The sequence below is a fragment of the Pan troglodytes genome, chromosome 4 (assembly GCF_028858775.2).
Source record: "Pan troglodytes isolate AG18354 chromosome 4, NHGRI_mPanTro3-v2.0_pri, whole genome shotgun sequence".
Taxonomy (NCBI): Eukaryota; Metazoa; Chordata; class Mammalia; order Primates; family Hominidae; genus Pan; species Pan troglodytes.
The window spans coordinates 74,077,720-74,105,376 of NC_072402.2; the positions used below are offsets into that span (position 1 = coordinate 74,077,720).

At 41.7% G+C, this 27,657-nt stretch overlaps 1 long non-coding RNA gene across 2 annotated transcripts; it reads left to right on the plus strand.

Annotated features, from left to right (window-relative positions):
* The first annotated feature begins 779 nt into the window (after window positions 1-779).
* On the plus strand, window positions 780-10,840 carry LOC104006469 (uncharacterized). Of its 2 annotated transcripts, XR_001717597.4 has the most exons (5): window positions 780-877; window positions 4,550-4,615; window positions 8,388-8,526; window positions 9,789-9,860; window positions 10,434-10,802. It is a non-coding gene; the product is annotated as an uncharacterized LOC104006469 (long non-coding RNA). The 2 variants fall into 2 exon arrangements; XR_001717596.4 differs by lacking the exon at window positions 9,789-9,860 and having other exon boundaries at window positions 10,434-10,840.
* The last annotated feature ends 16,817 nt before the right edge of the window (window positions 10,841-27,657 follow it).

The following is a 27,657-nucleotide window of genomic DNA, read 5'->3' on the forward strand; positions in this document are numbered from 1 at the left end:
ACCTTCCACCATGATTGTAAGTTTCCCAAGGCCTCCCCAGCCATATCTCTTGTACAGCCTGTGGAACTGTGAGTCAATTAAACCTCTTTTCTTCATAAATTATCCAGTCTCAGGTAGTTCTTGATAGCAGTGTGAGAAGGACTAATATGCTCCACTAACTTCATGATGAGCATGTACACTCACTGCTTCAACTTCAGCTATTTCCATGCTAGCTAATTTCCTTCTCACGCATGGTGAGACATGCATTTCAATTATCTTCCTAGTTTCTTCTAACTCTTGCCTATTTACCTCATTCAAAAAATGTTATTTCCTCTCCTTTCTTGGTCCCTTTTGTGATCCAAGAAATAAGCTGTATTAAGCCTAATGAACCTAGGAATAATTTTAGAGATTTAACTACCCTGGGGTTTGCAATGAAATTAGATTAAACAAAGAACCTAGTTGGCATCCTCTGAAGTTTTTCAGAATCTTACTTCTATAGAGTATATCAGCATCCCCACAGAGGTTTCGATTGCTGCCTTCTGCTCTCCTAATTAAACATGCTATTCTTTCGAAGGCCAGCCTCTTTCAAATTATGTAATCTTTCCAAAATAACATCTCACTTAGGATTATTGTTTTTATGATTGTTTAAATAGTAATATAGAAAAATAGGGTTTTCTTATTTCTTTCCTTTGCAATAAACAATTTTCAACAGTATAATAGCTTAAATAGGTGATTGTGATGTCACCCTTAGGATATAATCACTGCTTGTTACATCGTTTCTGTAGAAAAACCAACTCACATAAGATGAAATGTGATGGGGTGAAATCATGGCAGTGTGATTTTCAAACACCAACTTGCCTTGGAAGGAAATGTGGGGATGTGCACTGCTGGAAGCCATGTGAGTTTTGAGAGTATGTAAATTCAGATGACTGGAGGGAATGTGGTGTGGTAAACAATTATGCAGTGCCTATTTGTGTGTGCATAATTGGTTGCTAGGACTGAGCATTAGTCACCAAATTACAAAAGCATGACCTTTCCTTCAGTGGATGTAGCACTTGCCCAGGATACACAGCTTGGGGACAGTAGCATGGGTTAGAGTTTTGCCCCATTTGCTCACTCGGCAGAGGTCTGTGTGCAGTGTACAATTTGCACAACTATATATGGGCCCCTGCTAAGTTATCCAGAAAAATTGCATTCATATGATGTCCTACAAAATGCCAAAATCTACAAAGCAGTCAACCTGTATAGTCTACAGAGAAAGGAAGGACACGCTTATTCTAGTGACCCAGATTCAAATTATAGCCAAAGAAGCAGTGAGGATAAAAGGTCAGAGAAAAAAGTCACACAATCCTGGAGTTGGGAGAGAAAGAATGGGGCATGGATGAGGCAAAGGGAGACAAAGAGGAAACAGATTGGAGAGAGGGAAGAGAAAGGAAGGAAGGAAAGAAGGAAGGAAGGAAGGAAGAAAGGAAGGAAGGAGCAAAGAAGATTCATGCATAAAAAATATAAGTTATTTTTGAAACATTCATGAACCCCCTCCCCTTTTGGAGGCATTGTTGTGGGGAGACAGAGATGAGTCCTGATCCTTAAGATCGATCTACTCACATGCAAAAGAAGGAGCAAAGCAATTACACACAAACACACACACACAGACACACACACACACATGCAATGAGGCAGCCATCCCTATAAATTTCAAACTGGAGCAAGGCACAAGAAGTCCATATTAGTCACTATTCGTAGCTATGCCAATGAAAAGTTCTTGCTTCTCAGACCAGCACACCATTCTCAGAAGCCAAAGGAGGAGAAAGCTTCAGAGAGCTAAAGTTAAATCAGTTCAGAAGAGGAAATGCTCCCAGGGATTTCACTGTTTCATTTCACAACACACCTCCTTGTGTTGGTGCCCTGGGCACCTGATAAGCTGTAAACAAGAGACAGATGGGACATTGATTTTGAGTCTGTGTGTCCTTCAGATAATCTACGCAGGCTAGGTAAGATGAAAATAAAGGGACGGGCTAGGGCTGGGATTTTAGAGCTTGAAAATATTTTGCTGCCTGGGAGAGTGTCTGTAAGCAGATGATAATAATGACAGTTGGCTGTAGTCCTTGGCAGATGCATTTCCCAAGCATTTTCAGACTTAATGAGACCAGAGAGCATCCCGTGGGGCAGGACAGTCACGTTATTAGCAGATTACGGTAAGGAAATGGGGGATATCTATGGGTTCAAGTGAGCGATGGGGACACCAGAAGTAAGTATCTCAGCCTGAATCTTCACAAACACTTTTGCTTCCAACCTTTCTCCCAGGAGGGGCAGGGGAAAGGGGTGGCTTGAAGTATGAATGTGATTTCAGGGAAGAGGAGAGTGATTCTCCACGTGTACATTCAGTCCCTTGTCCTCATATTTGCACACATGCCCATGATGCTGCCTGAGCTGGCAGAAACCACCCCACTACAATGGGGCCTGTATATATTGTACCACTTGCACAATTATATGTGGGACCCTGCAAAGTTATCCAGAAAAAAATGTACTCATATGAACCCTAGTCATCCAGCTGCCAGCACTTTCTCAGTACCCTTCCCTGGTTTGAAGATTTCCAGATTTATGAATCCCACTTCTCCAGGAAGAAGCCAGAAACTCACTTTCCTAAGTTGTCTATAGCTGGACACAAGCATGGCCCTGGCCTCCTCAGATAGACCATGCCAGACTTTGATTGTAGGAGAGCCTTGTGGAAGAAAGAGTGCGGAGTGCAGGAATTCTGATGAGGGTGACAGAGAGACACTTAGTTTGCAGAGGCAAAGGTTGTAGTGGTTCCAGTGGTAGTTCCCCTGCTGTGCTGTAACAGCAGAGACTCTCCTGGAGCAATAATTGAGGTATTCTACCCAGCTCAGTAGCCTCCAAGCCTGATTGTCCAACTCTCCTAGGCACTCTGTGTAAAAACCAATACAGTTCAGTGACTACAATTGAAGTAGCTACAGTGAATTCTGTTGTTTGCAACCAAAAACTCTTACTAATTGTCTTTGTACTTATAGGCGATGCAAAAACAAAACAAAACAAAACAAAAAACACCCAAACTTCAGTAATTAAAATGAAATTTTAATGTAATAATTTTAGAAAGGATTTAGGTATTCAAAAATGCTTTTGCAAAAAGTATAAATGTACTTATATTTTATTTTAAAATCAAAGAAACAGAATCCCAGAGAAGCCTAGTCATATATCAAGCTGCTTAGCACATTAAGATTAAAATGAGAATTAGGGGCCGGGTGTGGTGGCTCACGCCTGTAATCCCAGCACTTTGGGAGGCCGAGGCGGGCGGATTACCTGAGGTCAGGAGTTCAAGACCCGCTCGGCCAACATGGGAAACCCCGTCTCTACTAAAAATACAAAAATCAGCTATGCATGGTGGGTGCATGTCTGTAATCTCAGCTACTCAGAAGGCTGAAGCATGAGAATCACTTGAACCCAGGAAGCAGAGGTTGCAGTGAGCCAAGATTGCACCACTGCACTCCAGCCTAGGGGATAGAGTGAGACTCTGTCTCAAAAAAAAAGAAAAAAGAAAAAAAAACGAGTTAAATGCAACATTTTATAAATCAAAATTAATGCAAAAATCCATGATGAGTGAACAAAATATCAAAATTTTAAATAAAGACAAGATCAGTATTACTGATTTTTCCCTTTGTCTCAGACTCTGATATATAGTTACTTATGCTGTCTTTAGGGAACTTGCACATGTTATCTTTAAACAAATTAATAGCACAGATTAGACTACTTCGTTGCCCCTTCAAATAATCAAAGTTGAAATATTCTTCTTCCTGGTATGTGAATCTTCTTCAGCAGAATATATAGTAGCATCTCTCGCTAGAAGCATTCCTGAGCCCACAAATTTGGATTAGATCAGAATCTCTGTGTCCAGACCTGTCTGGATCTTGCAGAAATATTAATGCTGGCAGAATCTCTAAAATAACAGAGTAAACTAAACCAAATTAAACACAAGGAGACATAAGATCAAATTTTAATGAATATTTGGGCTGCTGGCTACCCAGCACTTCTCAATAGGTGAATGCCTTAATAAATCACAAGGATGGTAGTAATTAGTGTTCATTTCACACTATATGCCAGAGGCCATGTTAGACACTTGAAACAGTGGATGCTTCTTGTCACAATTCCCATGAGGCAGGAAGTCCTATGACAAAAGTGAAGATGAAGTTCCTAGTTAAGAAGTGGCAGAGACACATCATAAGCCCAGGGTAACAAACGCCAGGGCTGAAGTCTCCCTGCCATATCATGCTTTATTTTAAGATAGTGGACTTTTTCTCAAGAAGCCTGAGGACCACAAAGCATCAGGCCTGGACTTCCCCAGCAGGCAAATGGATATTGTTAGAACGATGGCTTGGGGAAAGCCACAGCTTCTCTTTTATGAGTGAAGGGAGTGGAAGGAGAGACAGCTGCAGCCTACAAGCCTGGAATCTCTGTCCAACAACCAGCATCCCTCAATTCTCCCTGCCCCGCTGAGGAGTTTGTCTAGTCCCAAAGAAGCACCTAACATAGTTTTATGCTCAATATACAATCCTAGGTGTTCTGATATGAGAAGAACTTCTTCAGAAGGTATCTTAATGCATATGGGGAAACTGAGGCCCAGGTAAGTAAAGTAATTTTCATAGAAAACTGAGACTAGAACCCAAGTCACTCAATCCCCAGTTAAGACTGAGTTCATCACACCATATGGCCATGCAGATTAAGTCCTGAACTCTGTCTATGCAAAAAACTGTGCTTCGTCACTGAGGCTGACAGACCCTCTTCAAAAGGTTTAGTCTGTACATCAAAGGTAAAAAAAAAACAACTGGCATTTTATAGGCTAAATCTAGCTTGCAGATGTAGTTGGGTTTTTTTTTTCTTGGTTTGTCAAGTGATTTTGAAAAATTTGAACTAGCTGATACAATTTAAAAATCAGGAGTTTTCACATGCAAATCCAGATTTCTGGCTCCGCTTGAAAAAAAATCCAAGACCAGGACACACTGGAACCACTTTCTCACATGGCAGCTATTGGTTAGAGCAGGTGGTGTGCTGAGCCAGATCATACTGGCTCACAAGAACCAATGATAAAGTATTCAGAAATGTCGTGGGCCACGTGTTAAATGGTAGCTTCAAATCAGCCATAGGATCATTTACACCAGCCATGTTACCACCAGCCATGTTACCATGGAAACATGGACAATGGAAACATTTGTCCATTGTCCATCTGCTCCTGCCCCCCATTGGTCAAGGATGATGCCACCAGCAAAATTCTCTTGTTCTAGATTGCACATACATGAGTTGCCCTGGAAAATCCCAAGTCAAAGAAGCTGCACTGCAGGAAATCAATATGGTGCAGGCCCCAGGCAAGGCATCACTGACTACACTTGCAAGAAACAAACGCCTGCAAAAATCAGGACAGGATGATTTTGAAGCTGTGCAAAACAGGTGTCTATATATTGGCTTTTTTGAATAGTGTAGCTATGAACATTCTTGTACATCTCTCTTGTGCACGTGTATATATTTCTGTCAGATACACGCCATAGGACTGGAATTGCTGGAACATAAGGTATTCACATGTTCAACCTTAGGAGAAATGGCCAAACAGTTTTCTAAAGTGCTCTCATTTATTTACATTCCCACCAGCCATAAAGGAGAGTTGTGGTTGCTTCAACATTTAGTGCTGCCATATTCTTTTTCAAACCGTCACTTAAAATATCACTTCCAAAAAAATAAATAAATAAAAAATAAAATACAATAAAATAAATAAAAAATAAAATACAATAAAATAAATAAAATAAAAAATAAAATATCACTTCCTATTGGCTCAAGATGACTGTCAGTTTGTACCTCTTTGGCTATTTGGTATACTTAGCACCACATTTTATATCAGGCCATTTGTGTTCTGTGTCATGGCCATGGATGTGCTCACACATATTCCAGGCTGTTGGGGTAAGATCAACAACTTCACACTTGACCCAAGTGGCAATCCAAAGTAAACAAGGAGGAAGGAAGAAGTCAATAAAATTCCCAAAAGAAGTCACCATAATTGATTACATTTCATTTATCAGAAAACCATTCCAAGTCTTTGACTAATTTGAGACTCCCTGTTGTGATACAAAATCTCTTCCTCTGTGAGTTATTATAGTTCTTGCCAGGAATATCCAGGGACCTGCTTTCCTCTGCTCCAAGTCTCAGAGTCCAGGCTGTTTGTAACACGTAATCTATGATTGAGAAACAGGAAAAAAGGGAGACCATCTTACAAGGTCTGGTCCCAAACCTCCTTTCTCTTTAATTCCAGCCCCAAATCAACCCTACTTGACTGTTCCCTCATGCCACAAAACAACAGAGTGCTCTCATTCTGAAGTGCTTCCTTGGCTCCCACTGGTCATGATAGAATTCACTTCCCAGTAGTCGTTTTGGCCTGACCTCCAACCAGGATCACCTCCTAGGAGATGCACCAAGTCTGGGAAAATCACCCTCAAGTACTCTGGCTTCTAAACGTCCATTCCAAATACTGAGCAGTAAGGATGAATGAATTGCAAGTAGAAGCAGTTTCTATTTAGGAGGCCAAAGAAGCTCCCTGGGTTCTTCCTCTGCGACCTGCAGCGGACAGCCCACTCTTTGGCCATGATGAGCAGAGGCTCTCCAATCCTGCCTCTACCCTTAGTACTGTTCCAGCCCACCTGGGACAGGCATTCTTAGGTACACTGCTGGTCCATCCTGCCATGCCAGACCATTCATGCCATGCCCACAGGGTGGTGTCCTGGGGGAGAGTCCTCCTCTCGAGAAAGGTGCTCTTTCTTCACCATGGGCAAAGGGAGGTCAAGCTGACCCCAACATTTTGTGTTGGCAAGCATTCAGGAGATGCTTAGTAGCTGTGAATTATCTCAACACCCCCTCATGTCCCAACGAAGAAGTCACAAGTCATAGCATTATTCCTTTTTTTTTTTTTTTTGAGACGGAGTCTCTCTCTGTTGCTCAGGCTGGAGTGCAGTGGCACAGTCTTGGCTCACTGCAAGCTCTGCCTCCTGGGTTCACGCCATTCTCTTGCCTCAGCCTCCCGAGTAGCTGGGATTACAGGCACCTGCCGCCACGCCCAGCTAATTTTTTGTATTTTTTTTTTAGTAGAGACGGGGTTTCACCGTGTTAGCCAGGATGGTCTCGATCTCCTGACCTCGTGATCCACCCACCTTGGCCTCCCAAAGTGCTGGGATTACAGGCGTGAGCCACCACGCCCGGCCAGCATTATTCCTTTGACATGTATTCCTTCTCCCACAGGGCAAAGCTGGCTTGCTCACGAGTGGGTCCACATAGCACACACTCCAAGCATGCCAATTCACCATACTTGTAGGAAGCAGGCAGCAATGAGGGTGACAGAAAGACTTGAGAGCTTCATCCAAAAACTCATTTACTGAAATAACAGCAAATATTTATTGCTGGGCTCACTATGTATACTTACTAAGCACTTTCTATATATCTCATTTAATTTGCACAGCCCTTTGAGGCAGCTACTAGTATTAGCCCATTTCATATCTGTGTCCATGAATTCACCATTAGGAAGTGGTTAAGGTGAGATTCAAACCCAGGAAGTCCACCTCCCAAGGCCATGCTCCCAGTAGCTATATTGTAGCAGGATTTCTTACCCCGTCACCCAGCTGTGGATCCTCAGCCCCCAGCTACCTGTTTTCATCTACCTTCTTTGTGGTCCCAGCTCCCAGACTATCTTGAAAGTGTCTCCAAGGCTTTTGGTTGGGAGCCAGCCCAACCTCTTGTCTTCTCCCCAAACCCCCAAGAGACTTTCTAAGATCAGAACCCTTGAAGCATTTTGAGCAGCCCAGTAGCAGAGTCCACACCAGTAACCTTCAGCTACTAGCAGAGCAGAGTCCACACAACAGACCTGAACTCCTCAGCTTCAAGTCCCAGCACCATCACCCAACAGGAGTGAACATTTAGCAGGTTATCTAAACCTCCAAGGCTTGGTTTCTATGTCAGCACCACAGTATAATAATAATGCCTGCCTAATACGGCTTTTCATAGGATCCAGTGAGCTGATGCATGTAAAACACAGTACAGTTAAGGGCACAGTGAGTACTAGCTTTCACTAGTCATAAAACACCTGTTCCGTTTTTAGTTTTTGAAATCTGGAGGTTAGAAAGTGTAAAATGGATTCCCTTTTAATTCTGGCTTTTCTCCAAGTCTTCTTTCCTTTATCTCCATTTTATTCCCTGTTAGAAGTCTCCATTCTAATGGTGTGAGTACTCAACACAGTGCCTGGCCCTGAGCAGGCGGCAATGCCAGTGTTACTCCTTCCTTCTAGCTTTTATTCTCCCTGCATCATCCGGATACTAACTTATCCTTTCCCTCTTCTCTTGATATTTTTGTTCACCCTTTTCCAGCTGCTTGAGGGGAGCTGAGAGACCTAGATACCATATTTAGAGTGGCTTAGGCAACATCCACAAGGCCAGAATAGCTCATCTGTCCAGAACTAAAACGAGATCCCTGCTCTACAGACTCTTCACCCAGCCCTTTTATGAGGTATCCAGTGTCTGACTTTGGATTATGATTTTGTCTTACAGAGGGCTGTTATCAATGTCCATTAAAACCACAGAGTGGCTGGGTGCAGTAGCTCATGCCTATAATCCTAGGACTTTGGGAGGCCAAGGCAGGCAGATCTCTTGAGCCCAGGAGTTTGAGACCAGCCCAGGCAACATGGCGAGACTCTGTCTCTACAAAAAATACAAATATTATTTGGGTGTGGTGGTGTGTGCCTGTAGCTCCAGCTACTTGGGAGGCTGAGGTGGGAGGATCACCTGAGTCCAGGGAAGTTGAGGCTGCAGTGAACCATGATTGTGCCACTGCTCTCCAGCCTGGACAACAGAGTGAGACCCCATCTCAAAAAAAAAAAAAAAGCACAGAGCATTTTATCAAAAAGCATCAGTAAGACATCCATGAAAAGTTGGCTTCTTATCTCAGAAGTGTGGTTCTGTTCATGTCAAATATGCATTTTCGTATCTCTTGTAAGCACATATGATTGAGGTTAAATCTCATACTCATACTACTGCAGTGGCTCTTGATCAGGGAGAGTATCAGAATTACACTTCTGAGATTTCTCAAGATGGCTTTAAAATCACAGAACCAGGGATGTGTATATTTTGATTCAGACACTGTTCCCACTTCCAGACCCTGCTTCTACCTTCCCAGTCAACAACCATTATCCTAGTAGCTTTTTAGATGGTGGGTATCCATCCAAATGAACAGCTCTGGAAATGAAAGCTTAAAAAATCAAAATAGGCTGGGCCCAGTGGCTCACACTTGTATTCCCAGCACTTTGAGGGGCCAGTGTGGGAGGATTGCTTGAGCCCAGGAGTTCCCGATCAGCCTGGGCAACATAGTAAGACCCTGTCTCTACAAAAAAAAATTTTTTTAAATTAGCCCTGAGAGGTGGAGCACACTTGTAGTCCCAGCTACTTGGGAGCAGGAGGCAGGAGGATTGCTAGAGCCTGGGAGGTCCAGGCAGCAGTGAGTGCAAATATATATATACACACACACACACACACACACACACACACACATATATATACACATATATATACATATATATACACATATATATACACATATATATACACACACACACACTATACACACACACACACACACACACGTATGTATGTATATAGATAGTCTAATTTCTGTCCAAAGACTCTCTGTTTGCTCCTTGATTCTCTGTCCTTTTAAAATAGCCTGTCTTTCCAGTTCACACCTAAGGTTCTGACTTACTTTCTTTTCCCCAATAGTTGTCATAGCCTTCTCCAGCATGTGTTCCTTCTATATTTCAGACATGGCATAGGAGACACAGCAATAACTAAGTAAGTACAGCAAATCAAAGGATGGAGCCCCAAATTGAAGCCAAGTCTACTATATCTTATCAATTTACCCAGTAACATTGTCTCTCTCTGTAGAGGTTACCCTTTTATGCACATAAATGTGAATTAGAACATCTCTGCCCTGCTCCATTCAGCAATACAGCTCTGCAACGATGCACGCTGCCATCCATTTCACTGGAACATTTGCCGTAAAGTTGCTTTTAAAAGACATTCTCTTACAATACTGTCAATGGCCTTTGCATTAAAAATGAGAAAAAAATGGAAACATGCATTAAAATATTCAGAAATAAATGGCTTTTTTATTACATAAAAGCTCTCATGTGTCTCAAAGGTACTGAGAATAGAATACTTTATCATAAATTAGATTATTATTGCTGGGAAAAGATCTATTTTAATGCCACTTTTCTTGGGGATTAAACCAAACCCTAACAGTCCATTTGGGGGTGTTCATAAATGTGTAAGTCAAATACTGAAAAGCTTTAAGTGGAAAATACATGCTGATGAAGCAATCTTGGAAAAGACAGAACACATTCTGTTTGTTCTCATGTCTGGCAGGGGGCAACTATTGCATCCAGGAAAAAAAAAAAAGAAGATAATGACTTCTCTGCAACTAAGATGAAGATCCACTGAACTTTGGGGTTTGAAATGCAACGTTAGAACTTCAGACTCCCGGCACCTAGGTCTCCAGCTTCTGGGTGGTGCCAGCATCAGAGATACACTCTGCAAAACATATACTGTCTTAGGAAAAAGTGACCCTGTTGTCCTTTCAGGCCCATATTCCACAGAAGACAAATGGAGATGTAAAAGGAAAACTGCAGCTCTGAGTTAAGAGAGAGCAAGTTGTCTGTTCTAATACAGCCAGGAAATAAGATGTTCTGGTTAATATGTGCTAAAGATGTGGTGCTGACTTTCCGACTCAGAATATGATCACATGTTTTTCTCATTAAAACTATATTGAATGTTATTTGACCATTGTTGAGTCAGTCATCTTGATAAATATTATCTTCGTACAGTCCTGAGCAGAGAGTCAGTGACTAGAATGCCACTGAAACCAGCTTTTTACAGGACACGGTTTTCATGGTTTTAGGGCATGGAGAAATTTGCAGAGTAATCCACAGTATTTAATTATTTAGGCAGGGTAGGAGAAAAGTGATGAGCATTCATTTTGCTAGCAGTGTAACTTCCGTGGAGAAATGGTATACTGATTGTACTTCACATTCCCTATACATGATCCAGCACTGTGATCAAAGATAGAAGGAATCTCTTCATAGCTCTCCTTCCTTTTTCTTTTCTCATTTCCTTACCAATTCCCTTTATCCCTGGTCCTTTTACATCTTTATTTTTAGTCAATACTCTGTTACTCTGCTGGAAAGATCTGTGTGTGAAGCTGGATACTAAAAATGTCATGATTGCCACTTATTTGGAGGAGTAGAGTGGAGGATGTGGGCAGCATAGCAGCCCAGGCTGGAAGAGAGGAGCTGGCAGGGAGGAAGTTTGGCTGAAGGACAGGCCCCCTCAGGACTGATTTCTTGGCAGTCTATCCAAGTCCTTGGGTGTCTGCACTGGAGTTATAATAATAGCCAATATTTATTAAGCATTTTGTCAGTGCCAGGATCTGTGCATTATCTTCTTTAATCCTTACATAACCCTGTGCAGTAGGCACTATTACCATCTCAATTTAAAAGATGTGGGCTAAGACTCAGTAACTTTAGGGGAATGTCCAAGTTCACACATCAACTAAGTGGCTGATCCAGCTATGTTTCATTTCAAAGCTTGAACTTAGACCATCCCCCTCCAATTAATTAGCTATGCCTTCCTTCTTACACTTATCTCTTTCCTCCCTCTCCTTTTTAAGATTATAAAGACTTTGGCCAGGCACAGTGGCTTATGCCTGTAATCCCAGCATTTTGGGAGGCCGAGGCCAGTGGATTACTTGAGGTCAGGAGTTCGAGACCAGCCTGACCAACATAGTGAAACCCTATCTCTACTAAAAATACAAAAATTAGCCAGGGGTGGTGGTGGGTGCCTGTAATCCCACCTGCTTGGGAGGCTGAGGCATGAGAATCGTTTGAACCCAGGAGGCAGAGGTTGCAGTGAGCTGAGATCTTGCCATTGCACTCCAGCCTGGGTAAAATAGTGAGACTGTCACACACACACACAAACACACACTATAAAGACTTTAGAAAATATGCTTCTGTGTCCTTTAAACACTATTAAAGAGCAAAATGGTAGTTTCTGGACCAAAATTCACAGGACCCAAATCCTTATTTCTGTGTAGCCACCAACTCACTGTATTATCGTGACACTGGACCACTGGCATCTGTAAAATTAGGAAGTGCGACTAGATGGTATCTGAGGATGATTTGGCCTCTAACATTGGGTGAATCCCCAGCTTCTAGGAGAGGGTGTGGGGCATGACTCACCTGGGCTATTCCTACTTGGGATGTAAGTGGCAAGAAGGCAGCACCTATGACTGTAGTGACTGGATTTCCAAGCCTCCAATCAGAACACCCATTACCTGAATCACTGAGTGATAACAAGTTGTAATGGTAACATCAACCCTACTCCAGAAATTCAATGATATGGAAGGTGGGTAAATCCAGACCCACTCTCCTGTGGAGGGTGAGGCACTTCATGAACTTCTATATTTCTAACACCCTATCTCTCCTTTGACATCCAGTCCCTGAACTTCTCCTCCAGCAAGCAAAATAAAGCCAAGAGTGGTGTATCTTCCTATTATAAAATCATACCCAGGATTCTGGACTTCTTAGCTGATTTCATCTTATTCACATGTGTTTGCATATTGCCTTTTGTTAAGTGGTTCCAAATCCAGTTTGTAAAGTATGAGATGGCATCAATGTTCTAGGTAGGGCAAATGCATTCTCATTCAGAGCAAACGTGACCACCATAGGAAGCAAGTTTTTAAGCCCTTCCCACTTTAGGAGAGACAGAAAACATAATTAAGCAAATTTGCCATGATGAGAGGCCTGGCTCTCCTTCCATTTAATGGGGATAGAGCACTGTGGAGAGGAAAAGTGCCAAATGGTATGTGATTTTTAAAATCTCCTACGCATTTAATAATTAATGCTTGTTTTCTTCTATTTTTCCCCACCCCCTCAACTCCTTTCCCCACTCATTACAGCTCTTTGATATCCCCTCAGGAATTATGATATCTCCAGCTGTTTACATAACCAGAGATTAAGTCCAACTGAAGGAGAAATTTAGGCCACAGAAAAATCAGGATAAGAAAGCCAGAAATGCAGTTTGCCTTGGGGTCACATTCTGAGATTCAGTCATAGCAGCCTCAAAGAGCATTGAGCAAAAGTTTTTTGGTGGACTCATGAATTGGAGCTGAGAGTGGTTGACTATTATTTGCAAAGCTGGATTAAGTGAAAGCAAATGGTAACTGACACAAGCCTCCTTTCTGGAAGAAATCTGCTGTGCATGAGAGATAAGATAAAGCTCTAATAAAAATACTGACTTAGTTTCTGCCCTTTTGTGCTTACCTGCTCTGCTCCGTGTTATCTCATTTTTGTAGGCTTGACCCTGCTGCAGTTTGCAAGTTTCTAGATGAATAACTGTTGCATCTTTGTACGTGGTGGGTTTCGTGCATGGAATTATGTTGCCCAATACATTGCCTCTCCTCCCCCATTGCCCCCACCCTTTCCCTGCTCTGACTTGAGCCAGCCTGATGCTGAGGCAAAATAAGCCATTACTTTAATAAGCCATTATTCACAATGGATTGGAAAGATAAGGAGCCCCACAGTGAGCTGACATCGGCCTTGTATTCCTAATCAGGAAATAGCAGATAGGGGATGTGCATGGGACGGCGGGTTTGCAGCAAGAAAATTTTGGGGCACTTCTTGGGTGAAAGGGGAGGTGGGAGGGGCCGGGCAGGCCCAGGCAAGGACAGCTGCTCCAGTGGACAGTCTGAGTCAGTGCCTCTCGACCTCTATCTGGGTGTAAGAGAATCATTTGTCTTGCTTATGAAAATGCAGATTCCTTGGCCTCAGCTCCAGAGATTCTGATTTGGTCCATAGGGAGTGGGTTTCAGATAATTCTAATGCAGGCGGCCTAGGATCAAAAACACTGCTTAAGGGCAATGGGCTACCTGTACCAAGAAGGGTTAAGGAGGAGGAAAAAGAGCAGAGAGTAAAAAAGTGCAAAGGTACCTGAAGGCAGCAAAAAAGTAAGGTCTTTGGAGTCAAACTTAGATTCCAATCTCAGGAGCGTTCCCACTTAATCTTTATGAACATTCTTCCCCACATATAAAATAAGGGGAAATAGCAATGATAATAATAGTTCATATGCAAGGGTTCTTATAGCCCAGGGTTACATGTTTTAGTGGGTTAGCTCATTTATACCTCATCACACTACAAAGAGGACATAGCATTATTCTCATTTTATACCTGAGGAAACCGAGGCACAGATGGAGTGTTAAACTGGCCTAAAAGGCCACACCGCTAACAAGTGCTGGAGCTGTGATCTGAACCCAGGGAGTGTAAGTTGGGGAAATTGGGGGAGAAAACGTACAGGAAATATCTGGCTGCTGCCTGACACACAGGGCTCACGTTTGTGTCCTTCCTTCCCAGCGTCGCTGAGAGGTGATCAGCTGGCCACATACGTTGATCAGCTGCCTGCTCCAGTAGAACTCTACCATAATTGCTGGAGGATTGAGGTGGTAGGGGGAGGGAAGGAGCACTGGATCTGAAGACACATCCTGGAGCCTCAGTTACCTCATCTCTAACGTGAGGACAGCAATGTCCTTACATCACAGCATGTGATGTTCAAATGAGCTCATGCCTGTGAAAAGTATTTTATAAACAGTATTTAGTACAAATATCCATTGGATTATGAAGATGAATACGGGCCCAGTCATTGCACAGAACAGCCCAAAATATCTTCTTCAGGTGTCATTCCCTCTCTTTTAGTGACTCCTGAGTGCCTCTTGGATAAAATAAGAATATGTGCTAATGTGTTTTCGGATAGTGGCTTAGTCTTTCATACCTAAAGGGGCCTGGTTCTGTTGTGGGTGGAGAAGGAGGGAATTTAGGTGAAAATGTTGAGGTTGCTCCTTAGGAAAAGAAGGAAGACTTTGTCTTTTCATATGTGTGTGTGTGTGTGTGTGTGTGTATATATATATATACACATATATATACTTTAATTATATATATACTTTATATATATACTTTAATTATATATATACTTTAATTATATATATACTTTAATTATATATATACTTTAATTATATATACATATATATATATATATACTTTAAGTTCTGGGGTACATGTGCAAAATATGCAGGTTTGTTACATAGGTATTCATGTGCCATGGTGGTTTGCTGCAGCCATCAACCCGTCATCTACAATAGGTATTTCTCCTAATGCTATCCCTCCCCTTGCCCCCGAACCTGACAGGCCCCAGTCTGTGATGTTCCCCTCCTTATGTCCATATGTTCTCATTGTTCAACTCCCACTTATGAGAGAGAACATGCAGTGTTCGGTTTTCTGTTCCTGTGATAGTTTGCTGAGAATGATGGTTTCCAGCTTCATCCATGTCCCTGCAAAGGACATGAACTCATCCTTTTTATGGCTGCATAGTATTCCATGGTGTATATGTGCCACATTTTCTTTATCCAGTCTGTCATTGATAGGCATTTGGATTGGTTCCAAGTCTTTGCTACTGTGAATAGTGCTGCAATAAACATACGTGTGCATGTGTCTTTATAGTAGAATGATTTATAATCCTTTGACTATATACCCAGTAATGGGATTGCTGGGTCAAATGGTATTTCTGGTGCTAGATCCTTAAGGAATCGCCACATTGTCTTTCACAATGGTTGAACTAATTTACACTCCCACCAACAGTGTAAAAGCGTTCCTATTTCTCCACATCCTCGCCAGCATCTGTTGTTTCCTGACTTTTTAATGATTGCCATTCTAACTGGTGTGAGATGGTATCTCATTGTGGTTTTGATTTGCATTTCTCTAATGACCAGTGATGATGAGCTTTTTTTCATATGTTTGTTGGCCACATAAATGTCTTCTTTTGAGAAGTGCTGTTCATATCCTTTGCCCACTTTTTGATGACCTTGTTTGTTTTGTTCTTGTAAATTTGTTTAAGTTCCTTGTAGATTCTGGATATTAGCCCTTTGTCAGACGGCTACATTGCAAAAATTTTCTCCCACTCTGTAGGTTGCCTGTTCACTCTGATGATAGTTTCTTTTGCTGTGCAGAAGTTCTTTAGTTCAATTAGATCCCACTTGTCAATTTTGGCTTTTGATGCAATTGCTTTTGGGGTTTTAGTCATGAAGTCCTTGCCCATGCCTATGTCCTGAATGGTATTGCCTAGGTTTTCTTCTAGGGTTTTTATGGTTTTAGGTCTTATGTTTAAGTCTTTAATCCACCTTGAGATAATTTTTGTATAAGGTATAAGGAAGGGTTACAGTTTCAGTTTTCTGCATATGGCTAGCCAGTTTTCCCAACACAATTTATTAATTAGGGAATCCTTTCCCCATTGCTTGTTTTTATCAGGTTTGTCAAAGATTAGATGGTTGTAGATGTGTGGTATTATTTCTGAGGCCTCGTTTTGGTACCAGTAGCATGCTGTTTTGGTTACTGTAGCCTTGTAGTATAGTTTGAAGTCAGGTAGCGTGATGCCTCCAGCTTTGTTCTTTTTGCTTAGGATTGTCTTGGCTATATGGGGTCTTTTTTGGTTCCATATGAAATTTAAACTAGTATTTTCTAATTATGTGAAAAAAGCCAGTGGTAGTTTGCTGGGAATAGCATTGAATCTATAAATTACTTTGGGTAGTATGGCCATTTTCATGATATTGATTCTTCCTATCCATGAGCATGGAATGTTTTTCCATTTGTGTCCTCTCTTATTTCCTTGAGCAGTGGTTTGCAGTTCCCCTTGAAGAGGTCCTTCACATCCCTCATAAGTTGTATTCCTCGGTATTTCATTCTCTTTGTAGCAATTGTGAGTGGGAGTTCACTCATGACTTGGCTCTCTGTCTATTATTGGTGTATAGGAATGCTTGTGATTTTTGCACATTGATTTTGTTTTCTGAGACTTTGCTGAAGTTGCTTATCAGCTTAAGGAGTTTTGTGGCTGAGACAACGGGGTTTTCTAAATACACAATCACGTCATCTGCAAAGAGAAACAATTTGACTTCCTCTCTTCTTATTTGAAAACCCTTTATTTCTTTCTCTTGACTTACTGCCCTGGCCAGAACTTCCAATACTCTGTTGAAAAGGAGTGGTGAGAGGGGGCATCCTTGTCTTGTGCTGGTTTTCAAAGGGAATGCTTCCAGCTTTTGCACATTCAGTATGATATTGGCTGTGGGTTTGTCATAAATAGCTCTTATTATTTTGAGATATGTTCCATCCATACCTAGTTTATTGAGTGTTTTTAGCATCAAGGGGTGTTGAATTTTGTCAAAGTCCTTTTCTGCATCTGTTGAGATAATTGTGTGGTCTTTGTCATTGGTTCTGTTTATGTGATGGATTACATTTACTGATTTTTATATGTTGAACCAGCTTTGCATCCCAGGGATGAAGCTGATGTGATCGTGGTGGATAAGCTTTTCCGTGTGCTGCTGGATTCAGTTTGCCAGTATTTTATTGAGGATTTTTGCATTGATGTTCATCAGGGATATTAGCCTGAAATTTTCTTTTTTTGTTGTGTCTCTGCCAGGTTTTGCTATCAGGATGATGCTGGCCTCATAAAATGAGTTAGGGAAGAGTCCCCTTTTTTTCTATTGTTTGGAATAGTTTCAGAAGGAATGGTACCAGCTCCTCTTTGTACCTCTGGTAAAATTTGGCTGTGAATCCACCTGGTCCTGGCCTTTTTTTGGTTGGTAGGCTATTAACTACTGCCTCAATTTCAGAACTTGTTATTGCTCTATTCAGGGATTGACTTCTTCCTTGTTTAGTCTTGAGAGAATGTATTTGTCCAGGAATTTATCCATTTCTTCTAGATTTTCTAGTTTATTTGCATAGAGGTGTTTGTAGTATTCTCTGATGGTAGTTTGTATTTCTGTGGGATCAGTGGTGACATCCCCTTTATCACTTTTTATTGCATCTATTTGATTCTTCTCTCTTTTCTTCTTTATTACTCTGGCTAGCAGTCTATCTATTTTGTTAATCGTTTCGAAAAACCAGCTTCTGGATTCATTGATTTTTTGAAGGGTTTTTCATGTCTCTACCTCCTTCAGTTCTGCTCTGATCTTAGTTATTTCTTGTCTTTTGTTAGCTTTTGAATTTGTTTGCTCTTGCTTCTCTAGTTCTTTTAATTGTGTTGTTAGGGTGTTAATTTTAGATCTTTTCTGCTTTCTTATGTGGGCATTTAGTGCTATAAATTTCTCTCTAAACACTGCTTTAGCTGTGTCCCAGAGATTCTGGTACGTTGTGTCTTTATTCTTCAAAGAACTTATTTATTTCTGCCTTAATTTAGTTATTTACCCAGTGGTCATTCAGGAGCAGGTTGTTCAGTTTTCATGTAGTTGTGTGGTTTTGAATGAGGTTTTTTTTTTGTTTTCTTTTTTTGTTTTTTGACAATCTTGCTCTGTCACCAGGCTGGACTGCAGTGGCATGATTTTGGCTCACTGCAACCTCCACCTCCTGGGTTCAAGTGATTTTCCTGCCTCAGCCTCCCAAGTAGCTGGGACTACAGGCGTGTACCACCATGCCCAGCTAACTTTTGTATTTTTAGTAGAGACAGAGTTTCACCATGTTAGCCAGCATGGTCTTGATCTCCTGACTTCGTGGTCTACCCGCCTCAGCTCTCCCAAAGTGCTGGGATTACAGGCGTGAGCCACTGAACCCAGCCAAGTGAGTTTCTTAATCCTGGTTCTAATTTGATTGCACTGTGGTCTGACAGACTGTTTGTTAATGATTTCCATTCTTTTGCATTTGCTGAGGGGTGTTTTATTTACAATAATGTGGTCAAATTTAGAATAAGTGCTATGTGGTGCTGACAAGAATGTATATTCTGTTGATTTGGGTTGGAGAGTTCTGTAAATGTCTGTTAGGTCCATTTGGTCCAGTGCTGAGTTTAAGTCCTGAATATCCTTGTTAATTTTCTATCTCGTTGATCTGTCTAATATTGACAGTGGGTGTTAAAGTCTCCCACTAGTATTGTGTGGGAGTCTAAGTCTCTTTGTAGGTCTCTAAGAACTTGCTTTATGAATCTGGGTGCTCCTGTATTGGGTGCATATGTATTTATGATAATTAGCACTTCTTGTTACATTGATCCCTTTACCATTATGTAATGCCCTTCTTTGTTTTTTTGATCTGTGTTGGTTTTAACTCTGTTTTATCAGAGACTAGGATTGCAGCCCCTGCTTTTGTTTTGCTTTCCATTTGCTTGGTAAATATTCCTCCATCCCTTTATTTTGAGCCTATGTGTGTCTTTGCATGTGAGATGGGTCTCCTAGATACAGCACACCAATGGGTCTTGACTCTTTGTTCAATTTGCCAGTCTGTGTCTTTTAATTGGGGCATTTAGCCCATTTACATTTAAGGTTAATATTGTTATGTGTGAATCTGATTCTGTTATTTTGATGCTAGCTGGTTATTTTGCCCATTCGTTGATGCAGTTTCTTCACAGTGTCGATGGTCTTTACAATTTGGTATGTTTTTGCAGTGACTGGAACCGGTTTTTCCTTAAATACTTCCTTCAGGAACTCTTGTAAGGCAGGCCTGGTGGTGACAAAATCTCTCCGCATTTACTTGTCTGTAAAGGATTTTATTTCTCCTTCACTTATGAAGCTTAGTTTGGCTGGATATGAAATTCTGGGTTGAAAATTCTTTCCTTTAAGAATGTTGTATATTGGCCCCCACTCTCTTCTGGCTTGTAGGGTTTCTGCAGAGTGATCCGCTGTTAGTCTGATGGGCTTCGCTTTGTGGGTAACCCAACTTTTCTACCTGGCTACCCTTAACATTTTTTCCTTCATTTCAACCTTGGTGAATCTGACGATTATGTGTCTTGAAGTTGCTCTTCTCGAGGAGTATCTTTCTAGTGTTCTCTGTATTTCCTGAATTTGAATGTTGGCCTATCTTGTGATATTGGGGAATTTCTCCTGGATAATATCCTGAAGTGTGTTTTCCAACTTGGTTCCATTCTCCCCGTCACTTTCAGGTACACCAATCAGACGTAGATTTGGTCTTTTCACATAGTCCCATGTTTCTTGGAGGCTTTTTTTGTTCCTTTGCATTCTTTTTTCTCTAATCTTGTCTTCATGCTTGATTTCATTAAGTTGATCTTCAATCTCTGATATCCTTTCTTCTGCTTGATCGATTTGGCTATTGATACTTGTGTATGCTTCAAAAAGTTCTTGTGCTGTGTTTTTCAGCTCCATCAGGTCATTTATTTTCTTCTCTAAACTGGTAATTCTGGTTAGCAGTTCTTGTAACCTTTTATCAAGGTTCTTAGCTTCCTTGCATTGGGTTAGAACATGCTCCTTTAGCTTGGAGGAGTTTCTTATTACTTACCTTCTGAAGCCTACTTCTGTCAATTTGTCAAACTCATTCTCCGTCCAGTTTTGTTCCCTTGCTGGCGAGGAGTTGTGATCCTTTGGAGGAGAAGAGGCATTCTGGTTTTTGGAATTTTCAGCCTTTTTGAGCTGGTTTTCCTCAACTTTTGGATTTACCTATATTTAGTCTTTGATGTTGGAGACCTTTGGATGGGGTTTCTGTGTCAGGGCATCCTTTTTGTTGATGTTGATGCTATTGCTTTCTGTTTGTTTTCCTTCTAACAGTCAGGCCCCTCTGCTGCAGGTCTACTGGAGTTTGCGGGAGGTCCACTCCAGACCCTGTTTGCCTGGCTACACCAGCAGAGGCTGCAGAACAGCAAAGATTGCTGCCTGCTTCTTCCTCTGGGAGCTTCATCCCAGAGGGGCACCCACCAGATGCCAGCTGGAGCTCTCCTGTATGAGGTGTCTGTCGATGCCTGCTGGGAGGTGTCTCCCAGACAGGTGGCACGGGGTCCAGGGACCACTTGAGAAGGCAGTCTGTCCCTTAGCAGAGCTTGAGCACTGTGCTGGGAGATCCGCTGCTCTCTTCAGAGCCAGCAGGCAGGAACATTTAAGTCTGCTGAAGCTGCACCTACAGCCGCTCCTTCCTTTAGGTGCTCTGTCCCAGGGAGATGGGAGTTTTATCTATAAGCCCCTGAGTGGGGCTGCTGCCTTTCTTTCAGAGATGCCCTGCCCAGAGAGAAGGAATCTAGAGAGGCAATCTGACTAGAGTGGCTTTGCAGCACTACGGTGGGTTCCACACCCAGTTTGAACTTCCCGGCAGCTTTGTTTACACTGTGAGGGGAAAACTGCCTACTCAAGCCTCTGTAATGGCAGATGCCCCTACCCCCACCAAGCTTGAGGATCCCAGGTCAACTTCAGACTGCTGTGCTGGCAGCAAGAATTTCAAGCCAGTTGATTTTAGTTTGTTGGGCTCCATGGGGGTGGGATCTGCTGAGCAAGACCACTTGGCTCCCTGGCTTCAGCCCCCTTCCCAGAGGAGTAAGCAGTTCTGTTTTGCTGGTGTTCCAGGTGCCACTGGGGTACAAAAACAAACAAACAAACAAAAACAAAACAAAACAAAAAAAACTCCTGCAGCTAGCTCGGTGGGAAGACTTTATCTTAAGGAGGCTATGAGAATTGCCAGCATGTAGGACATCCTATAACATTTCAGAATATTCCATGTATGCCAAAAGGTGGAAGAGTTCAACCCACAGGTCAAGACTTGAGATCTCAAAGGACAGATCACAATCTGATACCCAGCCCTTGTTGCCGTAAACCCAGACCAGTTGGAAAAGCTGATACATCTTTGTGGCATATATACATTTTGCAAAATTTTTGACTCAGACATAGTCAGTGTTTTATACCTGCCACTGGAGGTTTGGCTGAGCTCTGTTTCTACTGTGGTAATGCTTAAATCAGAGCCTCCTTTTGGGGAGAGTTGACCCAGACTAGCAGATAGGAATGTGACAAGAGCCACAGTTTCTAGACTGGACAACAAAAGCAAACCAGAAAAACAATTACTCCAAGTTGCTGTCTTCTTTTTCTAAGAGCCTCCTCATCATGGTTGTTAGAAAAACCTCAGAGCCACCAAAGTAAAATAATAATAATAATAAAGATTTTTTTGCCCATAATGAGAGTTTGCAAAAAAAAAAAATTGTGGCAAATCAGTACCATTACCCAAGTGGAAGACTTATGCACTTCCTCCTAGAAGAAAGAGAACCATTTTCTGCTGGGCAACATAGAATGTAGACCTGGGAAAAGTTCAGTTTTCTTTTAAAAAAGAAAATTTGTTTCCCAATTTACTTCAGCAATGGGTAAAACTCAGATGAGACCCTCTTAGTTGTTCTTCCCTTAAGGCAGCCCAGAGTTCAGGAAGGGAAGAGTCGAATTCACTTTCAGGAATTCAATTCAGTTTCTTTTTATTCTATTCTATTTCCTTCAATACAGTTTGATAAACACCCAGGGAAGTGCTATGAGTTGGAGAACCATGTAGATGCTGGGAGACAGAATGGGAAGAGGCAGGGTTGTGCTTCTCCTCTTCTGAATCCAGATTGGATATGGGCATCACTTGACCAAGGAATGCTCTTTTGGGCAGGATGGGACCAAAGAAGATTAAAAAGCCATAAAAAAAGCAGGATCAAAAAAGATTCAGACTCGTATTTAGGCAGAAGAAACTAAAGCAAGGAGATATGAAGATTTAACTCTAAGCAGACGAACTGAATGTAATCCCCACGCATGTTGTTTTATCAATGAGATAATAGAATTTGAGAGTTTATTATTCTTATGGTTTGAATATGGTTTGTCCCCACCAAAACTTGTATTGAAGCCTGAACCCTAATGTGGTGATGTTAGGATGTCACGCCTTTGAAAGATGATTAGGTCATTAAGATGAATTAATGTCTTTCTCTCCAGGCTGGATTAGTTCTCCTGGGAATGTGTTAGCTCTTGTACAAGTGGATGAGTTCCCTCAAGAGTAGGTTGTTACAAAGTGAGGTTGGTTCTTGTGTTTTGCCCTTTTTTCATATGCACCAAGTTCCCTTTCTGTTTCTCTGCCATGTTTTTGATATAGCACAAAGCTCTCACCAGTAGCCACCAAATATGGCTGCCCAATCTTGAACTTCCCAGCCTCCAGAGCTATGAGTGAAATAAAGACCTTTTCTTTATAAATTACCCAGTCTCAGGTATTCTATTGTAGCAACAGAAAACAGACTAGGACAATATGTACTTTCACATACATCACTCAACTTCATTCTTGAAACAGCCCACATTATCACCTCAATTTTGCAGAAGACACTGAAGCTGAGTCATGGCATGCCCAATATCTTGACATTTCTACAAGGCCAAGACAGGACATTGAACCCATGCCTTCTGTCTCCCAATCTAACATTCTTTCTGTTCTATTATATTCTCTATCATCTTGCGTTCATAGAATATCTGACTGTGCTAAAGGTTCTTTAAATTATGTTGTCCTATGTCTAATTCATTTGTATTTTGCTTAAATCTCATACCTGGAGTAAAGTAGCCTTTGGGAACTGTGGTTTTCATTATTATTTTGTTAATTAGAAATATAAGACAAAGGGTTATCTTCCTCGACTTTAAAAGTTAGAACTGGACTAGGTAATGTCTAGCACTGTTTTAATTCCAGCATTCTGAAATCTGTTATTACATTAGATCAAACTTCATTTTTTTAGTCTTCCAAAAACACAATAATTACAAGTAATGGTGTTCATGCCAAATTCATTAGAGTTTGAAAACAGAGCTGTATTTCAGCTCTTGGGAGGCCAAAAATGAACTTTGATATTTTTGCAAGTGTGAAAATTCTTTCAGCTGTGCCAAATCAACTCAAAACATCTGAATGGTCTGCCTCCAAGTAACATAAAATTTTCTCTTTTATGCTTTGAATTTTGTTCTAGAGAAACTCTATTCCCCTAAATGTTGTATTAAGAGGCTGAAAAGTTGCAGGGAACCTTGGTGGAGTGATATTTGCTGGGTAGGCTGAAAGCCAAACTATTGTTCTTGTTATTTCTCAACAGAGAAGAGAAAAGTATTTGCTAACTATCCCTGGAATCTCTGTCAATTAGCTTGGAATTTAAGGGATTTTCCTGATGTGCTTTGTGGAGGTCATTGAATGTTTGGATTCCAGGTGAATGTTTGGAACTCTGCAGTAGAAGATAAGTTGGCCCAGAAGACCAGCTTAGTGGAGGATCCTACTTTATTTTAATCAGTGATCTGATGAGTCTTTGTAAGACCGCCATCTTCCCCAAGCTCAGCCCTGTCAACCACCATGGATGACACAGAAATTGTTTAAGACCTGTCTACATAAATATCTTGAGAGTAACTTTTTCAAAATGCAGTCCTCCAATCCAGGTTCTTAGGCCTGACTCCAAGGAAGGAACATTTCTGTGAGTGATGGTAGGAATCTATATATTTTAATGACTGTCCTGGTGATCCTTATGTGTGATGTAAACTGACAACCCTAGCCACACAGTTTTCTAAAAACCTGAAATTTATATACACACAGAAAACAGTATTATCACAACATAATTCTATATCTTATGGAGTCACAAATAGCAAAGCAGCATCCAGATGGCCAGCTTCTGTGGAGTTGCTGGAGAGGTGGCTAGAAGACCTCTTAGGATCCCAACGTCTGCTAGAACCTATGAGACAAGATGCATCAAAGAGGCAAAGAATAATGTGGGCAGAAAAGTGAGAGATAGGTGCTGTTTGGATAGTGGCAGAGAAATTCATGGATGCAACAGAACCCATGCTTGACCTTGAGAGAAGGAGAGAATGTGGAAAGCTAACATTTTGTTGAGAAGATACTCAGCTGTTTTTCAAATGTTAAATATCCTATAGGCTAAGGCAGATATATTGAGACATTCAGTTAAGTAGCTGTTTTCATGGACCTTGGCAGGTGGGGTGGAAAAGGAGGGCAGGGAATTTGGAAACAAATCATTTTCCCTTATGGTAAAATGTAGGTAATAAACAAGACCGCCAGAAACACCAAGATGATCTCAAGCAAGAGCCAAGTCACTCAGGGTTTCAAGTTCAGAGGTGAGTGAGAACACTGGATAATGAAAAAGTGGGGGAGACCACGGGAAATTGAGCTGAACTTTGAGGAGTAGGAGGAAGGTTCATAAAATAAACAGGAAAGAGAATGGAATAAGAGGGTTTGCTCTCGAGCGAAGGTCAGGCGAGGAGGGAAGGGTCCTGAGTGGCATGAGATTCTTTTTTCACAGTTAACTCTGAGTTAGAATTCTGAGTTTCTACCATCTTACACACCAAACACCATCTTCCAGAAATCATTGTCCCCTTGCTTTGGGCTCAGTGGGCAGAGCAGCATTGGGTTCTATGGAGAGTCAAGCCTTGCTGTCTCGGAGATGATAGCAACCCCAGCTTCAGTTTACAGATCCAGCTTTGGGGATGAGTGGGTCTGACACAGAGCCGCCCATAGCCTGCTTGGAAGCTTCCTTTCCTGACTTCTAATTACCAGTTCATTTATTGTTTATCTCTGGCTCTTAGTTTGCAACAGGGAGCCAAAATGTTAATGAACACAAAAGGTTAAGCCATTGCTTGACCCCTTCATTCTGCAGATGGGGAAAGAGGAGGAAGAAGGTAATGCGATCTCTGCTAGCCTTTGTTTATAGGAAGCGCCTTACACTCACTGAGTTCACAGCCTAACTGTAAAAGATGTGAAGGGTGTGATTATCAGGCTGGCAGTAAATGGGAACACACTGTGGCTTTGTTTGGGCCTGTGGGGAGTTTTTGGTAAATTTTTTGCTTTCAACCCCCCTATAAAAATATTTGGGGATTCAATAATGCTGACTCTACATTTCTCACTTGGAGCCCATACTTTCTCTCCCTTTAATATAGAAGTGGTGGTGTTATTTTTCCTCCTTGGCCACAGACAGTTTCTCAGTAGCCCTTGCTGACCCAGTGGGCCCACTCCTACTAATTTTACACAAACCAGATGATGTCCAAACAAGTCACCTCTATTTCACGCAGGCTAGGCCTCCCTCCTGAAAATGAAATGAAGTCAGGGAACATTGGTTCCTGGAAGCTCACAGGGATTCCTCTAAGCCAGTAGGACCTGTTTATTTTATTTATTTATGTATTACTAAAAAAGGGATACTGCTCCCATTCAGAGGCTCACAAATTCATTTAAGTCAATAGAGTTAAGCAGGGCTTGAAGTGAGTAGCAGCAAGGCTGGAAGCCTCTGCACATGGTAGGTTGGGGCTGGAGAGGTCACCTGTGTAAATCAGTAGCAACAATCTAGACCAGGCTTACCCTCAGACTCGGGGTGAAACCAGGGATTATTTCTCTTAAGTTTCTAGTCTCAAGAATTTTTTTCCAAGGCAGATATTTAATGTCTCTTATTTAGATTTAGCCAAGACCTGGCTCTGGCTGGCACCAATTTTGATCCTTGTCCCCAAGCTCAAGGCCAGCTTGAGGGAATTACCGCCTTTAGTAGACACAGATTTCCCTCCCTCACCTGTCTCCAGAGCCCAGGCCTATGGTTTGGACCAACTTGTCACCCAGCTCCATATGAAATGCACATTAAGGAAAATGTGTCATTTAGAGCAGATCATGTGAAAATTCCATGGGCTTGGGAAATGATGGCTTTGAGTTTCCCCTATTGCTAAGCCAGCTGGGCTACCATTATTACCTACTAGATAAGTTCACATGCCATTCTGCTCTCTTAATTTTTGTTTGCTTCTTGTCTAAGGTCAATTTGAAAAAATGTGTAATAAGTGACTATAATATGCAAGATGTTAAATGCTGACTACAATCCCTTAATTTGTATTTCACATAATTTTCAAGGAACTTCACCACCCATGGTCTCATTTGATTTTCACACCATTGCTGAGCAGGTAGTAATGGACTCATTTTACAATGACCTCCTGGAGGCAGGTGATGGATCTCTGAAGTCACAAAACCAGTAAAAGATTGTGGTCTGGCTGAGAAAGAATTGCTTTATAAAATCACCAAATGCTCATCATGTAAGAAAGAGACCTTAATAGTCAACTAATTCAGTCATCTCACAGATCCAGCCCTCTCCTTCGTAGACTGGGAAACCCAAGATTCAGAGAGGGAAAGCGACTTGCCTGGAGTCACACAGTTACTGTGCTCTGGTCACTCAATCCTCTGAATTGTTCTTTCTCCCTTCCTAATTGAAGACCCAGAGTCCCAGTCTTTGGAAATTGGCTGAGGATGCTTGTTGTCCCAGCTTTGGGCTGATTCTGGACCCAGCCCTGAATCCTCGAATGGATTCTGGGGTTCCTCTGGAAGTTAGAACTCTGTTTATCCCTGGAGGATGGATGACATCTCACAGAGGGCAGAGAGTGCTAGATCCTCACCCCCAGTTCTGCTCATGGCTGCTAAGGTAGCCCTGCACACTCTCAGGGGATCTCGCCAACCAATCACAACTTCCAAAGGCTTCCTGGGTGGTTTTAGAGCTTGTGGATATGCCCCAAAACCTCACAAACTGCTGGATCTATGGCTCAAATACTCAAGGCAGGAATAGATATGCAATCCACTCTTTTTTTGCATTGCCAGAGACACCCTCTACCCCCATAGACACACACATACACACACACACACACACACACATGCCTGTTTAAAAAATGGCAGGAGAGGGAATGAATAAAGGCTTATATAGTTACACAAATACGAGAGGAAAGATCCATGTTCCATAAGCCTAGCTGGAGTCTGAAAAGTTGATACTAATGACAGCTACCATTAATGTTCATTATGCA